The sequence below is a fragment of the Anolis carolinensis genome, unplaced genomic scaffold (genome assembly GCF_035594765.1).
Source record: "Anolis carolinensis isolate JA03-04 unplaced genomic scaffold, rAnoCar3.1.pri scaffold_8, whole genome shotgun sequence".
In the NCBI taxonomy this organism is placed as follows: domain Eukaryota; kingdom Metazoa; phylum Chordata; class Lepidosauria; order Squamata; family Dactyloidae; genus Anolis; species Anolis carolinensis.
In genome coordinates this window covers 27,169,043-27,181,253 of record NW_026943819.1, presented here as the reverse complement: position 1 = coordinate 27,181,253, position 12,211 = coordinate 27,169,043, and the positions used below count along the sequence as shown (strand labels likewise).

At 43.7% G+C, this 12,211-nt stretch overlaps 1 protein-coding gene across 5 annotated transcripts in view; it reads left to right on the top strand.

The window, feature by feature from the left end:
* grik4 (glutamate ionotropic receptor kainate type subunit 4) overlaps positions 1–12,211 on the top strand; it is a 611,856-nt gene that overhangs the window by 19,111 nt on the left and 580,534 nt on the right. For 3 of the 5 annotated variants that reach the window (XM_062961034.1, XM_062961033.1, XM_062961031.1), the window contains exon 1: positions 2,726–2,879. The exons of 1 other annotated variant lie outside the window; for it this stretch is intronic. The gene's annotated coding sequence lies outside the window, so the exon portion shown is untranslated. Of the gene's footprint in view, positions 1–2,719; positions 2,880–12,211 lie in introns of those variants that run through there. One more of the 5 variants, XM_003222804.4, reaches the window with a different exon arrangement.

Genomic DNA, 12,211 nt, shown 5'->3' with positions numbered 1-12,211 from the left:
ATCTCTCTGCAAGATTCCTCTGCACAACTGATGCCTTTGCAAGATCACTTTCCATGTCAATGCTTTTCTATAAAGATCCCCTTGCAAGATCCCTTTGCCCAGCTGATGCCTTTGCAAAGTCCTGTTTGCATAGGGATCCCTTTGCATGTGAATACATTTCTATATAAATCCCCTTGCGAGATCCAGTTGCATAGAGATTCCTTTGCATATGAATACTTTTCCATACTGACCCCCTTGCAGGATCCCGTTGCACAACTGATACCTTTGCGAGATCCCTTTGCATGTCAATCCTTTTCTATACAGATCCCCTTGCACGATCCTTTTGCATAGGCATCCCTTTGCATGTCAGTACTTTCCTATACAGATCCCCTTGCAAGACGCCTTTAGCCAACGGACGCCTTTGCAAGATCCTTTTGCATAGGAATCCCTTTGCATATGAACACTTTTCCAAACAGATCCCTTGGCAAGATCCCATTGTGCAGCTGATCCCTTTGCAAAGGGATCTTTGTGTACAGATATTTCCCTTAGACGGACCCCTTTGCACAGAAATCCTTTTGCACGTGAATACTTTTTTTCTGTAGACCCCCTTTGCACAATGGATGCCTTTGCAAGGGATCTTTGCATATTGACCTCTTTGCACAGGCATAATAATAATAATAATAATAATAATAATAATAATAATAATAATTCAAAGACTCTGGCAGAAACCAGTGCAGGTAGTCCTGGTGGTGATGGGCACACTGGGTGCCGTGCCAAAAGATCTCAGCTGGCATTTGGAAACAATAGACATTGACAAAATCACGATCTGCCAAGTGCAAAAGGCCACCCGACTGGGATCTGCACGCATCATCCGAAAATACATCACACAGTCCTAGACACTTGGGAAGTGTTCGACTTGTGATTTTGTGATATGAAATCCAGCATATCTATCTTGTTTGCTGTGTCATACAAGAAAATAATATAATGATGATGATGATGATGATGATAATAATAATATATTAGTAATAATAATAAAACTTTATTTGTATTCCCCTTGCATATTGACCCCTTTGCACAGGCATAATGATGATGATGATGATGATGATATATAAATGATAATAATAATAATAATAATAATAATAATAATAAACTTGTATTTCGCTCTATCTCCCCAAGGGGACTCAGGGTGGGCATCCCTTTGCAAGATCTCCTTGCATATTGACCCCTTTGCACAGGCATAATAATAATAATAATAATAATAATAATAATAATAATAATAGTAATAATATATAAATGATGATGATGATAATAATAATAATAATAATAATAATAATAATAATAATAACTTTACTTGTATTCTGCCCTATCTCCCCAAGGGGACTCAGGGTAGGCATCCCTTTGCAAGATCCCTTTGCATACTGACCCCTTAGTACAGGCATCCCTTTGCACTATCGCCTTGCATATTGATCCCTTTGCACAGATATAATAATGATAATGATAATAATATAATGGTGATGATAATAATAATAATAATAATAATAATAATAATAAAACTTTACTTGTATTCCTCCCTATCTCCCCAAGGGGACTCAGGGTGGGCATCTCTTTGCAAGATCCCTTTGCATATTGACCCCTTTGCACAGGAATAATAATAATATAATGATGATATATAAATGATAATAATAATAATATATAAATGATGATGATGATGATTATTATTATTATTATTATTTTACTTGTATTCTGCCCTATCTCCCCAAGGCATCCCTTTGCACTATCGCCTTGCATATTGATCCCTTTGCACAGATATAATAATGATAATGATATACTGATGATATTAATAATAATAATAATAATAATAATAATAATACCACCTGCCAGCAGCAAAGAACTGGTGGAATCACAAACCAGCAAAGGTCATGGAAAATGAACACGCAAAGATACTGTGGGACTTCCGAATCCAGACTGACAAAGTTCTGGAACACAACACACCAGATATCACAGTTGTGGAAAAGAACAAGGTTTGGATCATTGATGTCGCCATCCCAGGTGACAGTCGCATTGATGAAAAACAACAGGAAAAACTCAGCTGCTATTAGGACCTCAAGATTGAACTTCAAAGACTCTGGCAGAAACCAGTGCAGGTGGTCCCGGTGGTGATGGGCACATTGGGTGCCGTGCCAAAAGATCTCAGCTGGCATTTGGAAACAATAGACATTGACAAAATTACGATCTGCCAACTGCAAAAGGCCACCCTGCTGGGATCTGCACGCATCATCCGAAAATACATCACACAGTCCTAGACACTTGGAAAGTGTTCGACTTGTGGTTTTGTGAAACGAAATCCAGCATGTCTATCTTGTTTGCTGTGTCATACAACATCGTTGTGTCAATAAAAATAATAATAATAAAACTTTACTTGTATTCCGCCCTATCTCCCCAAGGGGACTCAGGTCGGGCATCCTTTTGCAAGATCCCTTTGCATATTGACCCCTTTGCATATGTGATGTCTCTGCAAAACCCTTTGCAAGAGGACTGACTCCCTTTGCATTGGAATCCTCTCCCATCCCGACTCCTTGTGCGTCCTCCTTACTCCAGCCTCGAAGAAGATCCTTGCACTGTGCAGTCCCCCTTTTCCCCCACCGGGGGGCGCCTTTCCCCCTTGGCTCTCCCCCCTCCCTCCCTTATCTTCCTCCTCCTCCTCCTCCTCCTCCTCCTCCTCCTCCTCCTCCTCCTCCTCCTCCTCGCTGCTGCTTTTGCCGGGCGCCGGATCGCGTCTCCTCTGCTACGGATCGTCCTGGCGGAGAGCCTCTTTCCCGGGGCTTGGAAGGAAGGAAGGAAAGAAGGAGGAAGGCAGGGGGGAAGGAAGAGCCCCGGGGGGCACCCCAGAAGACCCTCAGGTAAGAGAGAGCCTCCTCCGCGGCATCCTTGGGACGCCCTGAAGCCGCAGACCAAAGAAGCGGGTGCCCGACATCCCCAGACATCCCCCGACATCCCCGAATCCCTTCCAAGCAGCCCAAGCATCCTTCCTTCCTTCCTTCCTTCCTTCCTTCCTTCCTTCCTTCCTTCCTTCCTTCCTTCCTTCCTTCCTTCCTTGTCTTGGGCTCTCTTGCTTTGGCTCAGCTTCACCTTCCAATGGGTATTTATTTGGAAGATCGCTCTCTCTTCTGGGCTCCACCTTAAGACCCAAAATTTTGCTCTCCTTTCCACCCGACAAAAGGATTGCAGCTCACATTTATACACATTGCCTCTTTCCCTGCCATTCTGCACATTTCCTCCCTCTGTTTTGGTGGCTCTTCTTTCTCCTTTCTCCCTCTCTAAAGTTCTCCCCTGCCTCATTCAGAACTAGACAGCTCCCACCTTCTCCTTTCATGGGATCATAGAATCAGGCTTGTTGTATGTGTTGTCGAAGGCTTTCATGGCCAGGATCACAGAGCTGTTGTATGTTATCCGGGCTGTATGGCCATGTTCCAGAAGCATTCTCTCCTGACGTTTTGCCCACATCTATGGCAGCCATTCTCAGAGGTTGTGAGGTCTGTTGACAAAGACTTTCATTGCTGGAATCACAGAGTTGTTGTGTGTTTTCCAAGCTGTATGGCCATGTTCCAGAAGCATTCTCTCCTGACGTTTCGCCCACATCTATGGCAGCCATTCTCAGAGGTTGTGAGGTCTGTTGACAAAGACTTTCATTGCTGGAATCACAGAGTTGTTGTGTGTTTTCCAAGCTGTATGGCCATGTTCCAGAAGCATTCTCTCCTGACGTTTCACCCACATCTATGGCAGCTATCCTCAGAGGTTGCGAGGTCTGTTGTCAAAGGCTTTCATGGCCAGAATCACAGGGTTGTTGTATGTTTCCCGGGCTGTATGGCCATGTTCCAGAAGCATTCTCTCCTGACGTTTCGCCCACATCTATGGCAGTCATCCTCAGAGGTTGTGAGGTATGGAGAAATTAAGCAAGGAAGGTTTATATACAGTAGAGTCTCACTTATCCAACACTCACTTATCCAACACTCACTCACAGAACGTTGGATAAGTGAGTGTTGGATAAGTGAGACTCTACTGTATATAAACCTTCCTTGCTTAATTTCTCCATACCTCACAACCTCTAACGTTCTGGATTATCCAACGCATTTTTGTAGTCAATGTTTTCAATACATCGTGATATTTTGGTGCTAAATTCGTAAATACAGTCATTACTACGTAGCATGACTGCATATTGAACTACTTTTTCTATCAAATTTGTTGTGTGACATGATGTTTTGGTGCTTAATTTGTAAAATCATAACCTAATTTGATGTTTAAGAGGCTTTTCCTTAATCTCTCCTTATTATCCAACATATTCGCTTATCCAACGTTCTGCCGGCCCGTTTATGTTGGATAAGTGAGACTCTACTGTATCTGTGGAAGGTCCTGGGTGGGAGAAAGAACTCTTGTCTGTTGGAAATCAGTGTGAATGTTGTAATTAATCACCTTGATTAATATTAAATGTCATTCCAAGCTTCACATCCTGGCCTGGGGAATCCTTTGATCAGAGTCGTTAGCTGCCGCTGATTGACTCCTGACGTTTCGCCCGACGTTTCGCCCACATCTTTGGCAGGCATCCTCAGAGGTTGTGAGGTGCCTGCCATAGATGTGGGCAAAACGTCAGGAGGGAATACTTCTAGAACATGGCCATACAGCCTGGAAAACATACAACAACCCATAGTATGTATGGCCATAGTAAAAAGGTAAAGGTTTCCCCTGACGTTAAGTCCAGTCGTGTCCGACTCTGGGGATCGGTGCTCATCTCCATTTCTAAGCCGAAGAGCCGGCGTTGTCCGTAGACACCTCCAAGGTCATGTGGCCATTGGCATGACTGCATGGAGCGCCGTTACCTTACCTATTGATCTACTCACATTTGCATGTTTAAACAGCTAGGTTGGCAGAAGCTGGGGCTAACAGCAGGTGCTTGTTCCGCTCCCCGGATTCGAATCACCAACCAGATGTGGTCTGACCAAGGCGGAATAGAGGAGTAGCACGAGTTCCCTGGAGCCCCTGGTGGTGCAGCGGATTAAACTGCTGAACTGCTGAATTTGCTGACTGAAAGGTTGGCGGTTCGAATGTGGGGAGCAGAGTGAGGGATTTGGATGGCAGTGCTGTGTCTTGCTATAGGAAGAGAGAGAGAGAGCACCTCCGAAATAGACCTCGAGAGAGACTTGCTTTGGGCTTTGTTTTTTGGTCATAGCCTTCTTTCCAGCTCTTCAGAGCAGATCCTCATGAGAGCGAGGCATTTAGACCTTTATGTGCATGCATTATGTATACATGGCCATAAATCATGTGCATATCTTGCCTCTGATGTGTCTCATGGCATTACTTTCTGTGCCAGGTACTGGTGTGGGATAGAGAGCCAATGGGGGATATGGGATGCTGTGTGCCAAAATGTTGTTGTTGTTGTTGTTATTATTTCATTGTATGACACAGCAAACAAGATAGACGTGCTGGATTTCATATCACAAAATCACAAGTCAAACACTTCCCAAGTGTTTAGGACTGTGTGATGTATTTTTGGATGATATTATTATTATTATTATTATTATTATTATTATTATTATTATTATTATTATTATTATTATTTTATTATGACACAGCAAACAAGATAGATATGCTGGATTTCATATCACAAAATCACAAGTCGAACACTTCCCAAGCGTCTAGGACTGTGTGATGTATTGTCGGATGATGCGTGCAGATCCCAGTAGGGTGGCCTTTTGCAGTTGGCAGATTGTGATTTTGTCAATGTCTATTGTTTCCAAATGCCGGCTGAGATCTTTTGGCACGGCACCCAGTGTGCCCATCACCACTGGGACCACCTGCACTGGTTTCTGCCAGAGTCTTTAAAGTTCAATCTTGAGGTCCTGATAGCGGCTGAGTTTTTCCTGTTGTTTTTCGTCAATGCGACTGTCACCTAGGATGGCGACATCAATGATCCAAACCTTTTTCTTCTCCACAACTGTGATGTCTGGTGTGTTGTGTTCCAGAACTTTGTCAGTCTGGATTCGGAAGTCCCACAGTATCTTTGCGTGCTCATTTTCCAATACTTTTGCAGGTTTTTGATCCCACCAGTTCTTTGTATTATTATTATTATTATTATTATTATTATTATTATTATTATTATTATTATTTTCGTGTCAGGAGTGACTTGAGAAACTTCAAGTTGCTTCTGGTGCAAGAGAATTGGCCGTCTGCAAGGATGTTGCCCAGGGGACACCAGGATGTTTGATATTTTTATCATCCTTGTGGGAGGCTTCTCTCATGTCCCCACATGGAGCTGGAGCTGATAGAGGGAGCTCATCTGCACTCTCCCTGGGTGGGATTCGAACCTGGCAGCTTTCAGATCAGCAACCCAACCTTCAAGTCACGAGGCTTTAATCCACTACGCCACCAGGGGCACCATTATTATTATTATTATTATTTTATTATGACACAGCAAACAAGATAGATATGCTGGATTTCATATCACAAAATCCCAAGTCGAACACTTCCCAAGTGTCTAGGACTGTGTGATGTATTTTCGGATGATGCGCGCAGATCCCAGTAGGGTGGCCTTTTGCAGTTGGCAGATCGTAATTTTGTCAATGTCTATTGTTTCCAAATGCCGGCTGAGATCTTTTGGTACAGCACCCAATTATTATTATTATTATTATTATTATTATTATTATTATTATTATTATTATTATTATTCTGTGGAAGGTCCAGTGTGGGAGAAAGAACTCTTGTCTGTTGGAGGCAAGTGTGACTGTTGCAATTGTCATAGCCATACAGCCAGGAAAACTCACAGCAATCCAGTGATTCCGGCCATGAAAGCTTTCAACAACACATATTATTAATATTTGTTTAGATAAAGGTAAAGCTTTTCCCCAGTCATGTCTGGGGGTTGGTGTTCGTCTCCATTTCTAAGGCGAAGAGACAGCGTTGTCCGTAGACACCTCCAAGGTCATGTGGCCACTGGCAAGACTGCATGGAGTGCTGTTATCATCATCATCATCATCATCATCATCATCATCATCATCATCATTTAATAACTTATTAATCGCCCTCCATCCACGATGCTCTAGGTGATTTACAAGATAAAATTGTAAAGGATATCTTCCTGCTGGAGCAGTACCTATTGATCTACTCACATTTGCATGTTTTCGAACTGGTAGGTTGGCAGAAGCTGGGGCTAACAGCAGGTGCTCACTCCACTCCCTGGATTTGAACCTGCGACCTTTCGGTCTGCAAGTTCAGCAACTCAGCGCTTTAACATGCTGCACCACCGGGGGCTCCTGGGTATGTGTTTGGAGGATAGTGATGCCGGAAGAAGATGCATGTTGGCAATGGAGAAAGGTTTTGTTTTTTTTTACTTATGAGTGATGGGTGTCTCGGAGGAACAGGATGGAGTGATGGTGGCAGGTGGGTGGAGAAAAGAGTGACAGCTAAAGAGAGGGAAGGGAGGCATTTCCTGGCTAAGTTTCCTTTGCTTTTATCTTCTTCGGAGATGTTTTTCCCATCTTCTGGGCCAGGCCTTTTTTGGAAATGCCAACTTGCCTCCTGATTGACACTTTGGAAGGAAGGATGGACCTAGAGACCTGGATGGAAATGCTGCTGGTGAAATCCATTCATAAATTGAATTTCACTGCTGATAAAGGATTTTCGTCGTTGGGAATCGTGCCGTGTTGCCCACACTTTAGATTCTCACGCTGTTTTGCAGCTTAGGAACTGGAAATCGGTGAGCTTCCTAACCTGAGTTTGGAAGATATTTCAATGTGTTTTGATCTGAAAGTCGTCTTGCAATAACATCACTAAGGTGAGGAATAATCTGGATGGCGGTTTTCATACCATCCCATGATGTTGGGCTTCATTTTCCATAGGTGTGGGTTTAAGACAGAGGATGGCAACTATGCTGAGAGACTTAAGGTCAGCTGGTTAAAGCAGAGTTATGCAGCTTCTTTTTTATTTTTACCACATTCGAGACTGAGAAGCAAAAAAGCATTAGAGAGATGTGATATTCTCATTATGCTTCTAAATGCTGCTCATGTGTGTGCCAAACTGTGAACCTATTTCTTGAATATGGAAATGATACTTTATGGCGCTATCATTTGAAATGGATATTTTTAAAAGTCCAAAAGTCATGGATTTGTCATTAGAACTATGTTTGAGTTGTCGAAGGCTTTCATGGCTGGAATCAATTGCAATGTTGTGCATTTTCCAGAATGTATGGCCATGTTCCAGAAGCATTCTCTCCTGACGTTTCACCCACATCTATGGCAGGCATCCTCAGAGGTTGTGAGGTCTGTTGGAAACTAGGCAAGTGGGGTTGATATATCTGTGGAATAATGTCCAGGGTGGGAGAAGGAACTCTTGAGGCAAGTGTGAATGTTGCAGTTGGCCACCTTGATTAGCATTGCAAAGCCTTGCAGCTTCAAAGCCTGACAAAGCCTGATGCCTGGGGGCATCCTTTGTTGGGAGGTGTTAGCTGACCCTAGCATAACTAGATCCTTAGTTGAGAAGTTCTACATTCTCGTTTTCTTGTAGTTGTCGCTGTTGTTATATGTGTTCAGGTTGTTTCTGACCAATGGCCATTCTAAGGCCAACCTATCGCAGGGATTTCTTGCAACTATTTGTTTGGAAGAGGTTTGCCATTGCCTTCCCCTGAGGCTGAGAGGATGTGACTTGCCCAAGGTCAGCCAATTAATGGGTTTCATGACTAAGTGAAGATCTGGATCCTGGTTTGAAGAGTCTGGTTTTGCAGGATTAATGTATTCATTACCTAAGTGGTTGGCTTTCTGGATAAGGAAGCCATTGAATTGGAGCCTCCATCTTTCCATGCAGGGCCAAAAAAATGCGTCCTGAGACAGTGGCAGAAGCAAAGGATGCTGCGAGTTTTCTGGTCTGTCTGGCCATGTTCCAGAAGCATTCTCACCTGATGTTTCACCCACATCTGTGGCAGGCATCCTCAGAGGTTGTGAGGTCTGTTGGAAACTAGACAAGTGGGGTTTATATCTCTCTGGAATAATGTCCAGGGTGGGAGAAAGAACTCCTCTCTGACAGAAGCCAGTGTGTATGTTGCAATTGTCCAACTTGATTAGCATTGAGTGATCTTGCAGCTTCAAAGCCTGGCTGCTTCCTGCCTGGGGGAATCCTTTGTTATCTGGCCCTAATTGTTTCCTGTCTGGAATTCCTTGCTCTTTAAGTGTTGTTCTTTATTTACTGTCCTGATTTTAGAGGGTTTTTTCTAAAATCCTGACAGCCAGATTTTGTTCATGTTCATGGTTTCCTCCTTTCTGTTGAAATTGGCCACATGCTTGTGGATTTCAATGGCTTTTCTTTGTAGTCTGACATGATAGTTGTGAGAGTGGTCCAGCATTTATGTGTTCTCAAATAATATGCTCTGCACAGATTGGTTCATCAAGTGCTCTTCTATGGCTGACTTCTGTGGTTGAAGTAGTTTACAGTGCAGGGCCAGCTAACACCTCCCAACAAAGGATTCCCCCAGGTAGGGATCAGCCAGGCTTTGAAGCTGCAAGGCCATTCAATGCTAATCAAGCTGACCAGTGGAAACATTGCCTCAAACAGACAAGAGTTCTTTCTCTCACCCTGGACACCATTCCACAAATATATAAACCCCACTTGCCTAATTTCCAACAGACCTCAAAATCTCTGAGGATGCCTACCATAGGTGTGGGCGAAATGTCAGGAGAGAATGCTTCGGGAACACAGAAACTCACAGCAACCCAGGGATTCCAGCCATGAAAGTCTTCGACAATACAATGGGCTCCTAACCTGTTGTTGCTCCATTTACAAAAATGGGTCTTGTGTTGGGTGTCTGTTTCTTCTGTATGTTCGTAAGACCCTTTATATACATGATATCATTCAATTTTCACTTTGCAAGGTCAGTTAGGACAACAATCTCCTTTCTCTATATCAGAAAATGTGGGTTCCTGGAGCCAGTATGCAAGCTGAGGTATAGGCTAGGTGATAGGGTTATTGAGCCTCTATTTTGCAGGCCTTGGTCTCTGTTGTTTGCTTATTGCTTTCCTCATCCACAATCCGGTTCTTTATCTTCCCAAATGAAAGGGCAGCGGAGTTTGTCCTTCAAGGTTATGACCCTGCGGAAAGTTAATCTCATGTGCAGATATCAAACCATGAGGGGCTTTGTTTCATGTTCCCGGTTTCCTTGGTTTCCCGTGGAGAGCTGTGATGCCAAAGAAGACCAGGAGCCACAACACAGAGCATTGAAATGGGTGGCTGAAAAGAGCCTTCCGGGGCAAAACATCAGCAAAGGAGGTTGAGATGAAGCACAGCATGCAAGCCACTCAGGCCAGGCAGTGCTTCAAAGGCGCTCAGGAATTGCATGTGGTGTTCAGCATGCACACAACAATGCAAAATGAAAGAGTATGTGTAAGCGGGGAGGACATTGGAAAGTGTTTGTAGCAATTAGGACAGCTGTTGAAACATAATGTTTGTAATAATAATAATAATATAATAATAATAATAATAATAATAATACAACAGCCGGCAGAGTGTCTGCTGAGGACTCATCTTGTTGTGTTTCTAATAATAATAATAATAATAATAATAATAATAATAATAATAATAATAATACAGCGAAGCCCCCGGGGGTGCAGTGTGTTAAACCGCTGAGCTGCTGAACTTGCAGACCGAAAGGTCCCAGGTTCAAATCCAAGGAGCAGAATGAGCACCCGCTGTTAGCCCCAGCTTCTACCAACCTAGCAGTTTGAAAACATGCAAATGTGAGTAAATCAATAGGTACCGCTCCGGTGGGAAGGTAACAGCGCTCAATGCAGTCATGTTGGCCACATGAGTTTGGAGGTGTCTTGCAGACCGAAAGGTCGCAGGTTCGAATCCAGGGAGCAGAATGAGCACCCGCTGTTAGCCCCAGCTTCTGCCAACCTAGCAGTTTGAAAACATGCAAATGTGAGTAGATCAATAGGTACCGCTCCGGTGGGAAGGTAACAGCGCTCAATGCAGTCATGTTGGCCACATGAGTTTGGAGGTGTCTTGCAGACCGAAAGGTCGCAGGTTCGAATCCAGGGAGCAGAATGAGCACCCGCTGTTAGCCCCAGCTTCTGCCAACCTAGCAGTTTGAAAACATGCAAATGTGAGTAAATCAATAGGTACCGCTCCGGTGGGAAGGTAACAGTGCTCAATGCAGTCATGTTGGCCACATGAGTTTGGAGGTGTCTTGCAGACCGAAAGGTCACAGGTTCGAATCCAGGGAGCAGAATGAGCACCCGCTGTTAGCCCCAGCTTCTGCCAACCTAGCAGTTTGAAAACATGCAAATGTGAGTAGATCAATAGGTACCGCTCCGGTGGGAAGGTAACACCGGTGGGAAGGTAACACTGCGCTCAATGCAGTCATGTTGGCCACATGAGTTTGGAGGTGTCTTGCAGACCGAAAGGTCGCAGGTTCGAATCCGGGGAGCGGAATGAGCTCCCGCTGTTAGCTCCAGCTTCTGCCAACCTAGCAGTTTGAAAACATTCAAATATGAGTAGATCAATAGGTACAGCTCCGGCGGGAAGGTAACGGCGTTCCATGCAGTCATGCCGGCCACATGACCCTGGAGGTGTCTACGGTCAACGCTGGCTCTTTGGCTTAGAAATTGAGATGATCACCAATCCCCAGAGTCGGAAAACGACTGGACTTAACATCAGGGAAATCTTTACCTTTACCTATGTAACCACAATGTTGAAGAAAGAAGCCTTCTTGCACTTTTATGCTGTCTCATAAACTTGACTAAAAATGCATATATTTGTTTCTTTAGAAACCCTGAATAAATTAGGCGAAGTTAAGCATATTTGCATATATTTAATTAGTTGTTTTTCTTCTGCTTCTATGATTCTAAAAGCTTTGGGGAGGGGGAACAAAATTGGCAACGAAGAAAAGGAAAAAGGTTAGCTGGGAGTCCTTTTTGAGTTATTTTTGGGTCTGCGTGTATATGACTTAACCTGGAGGATTTTCAAGTTGGCTTTGTGTGTGTGGTTGTTGGTTTTTTTTTTCCAAACAAACACATTTTTTAACTTCGCTCCCAGGGTCACTCATTCAAAACAATCAGACCATTGAGTCCGGGATTTGAATAACAAGGGGGAAAGTTGGGTTTTATTCACAAGGATGAGGCCAGGATAGGCCACGTGAAAAGTGGATTTGCTTTGGCATGATGGAGGAGAAGCCTAAATAGAAAATTAGCTTTTT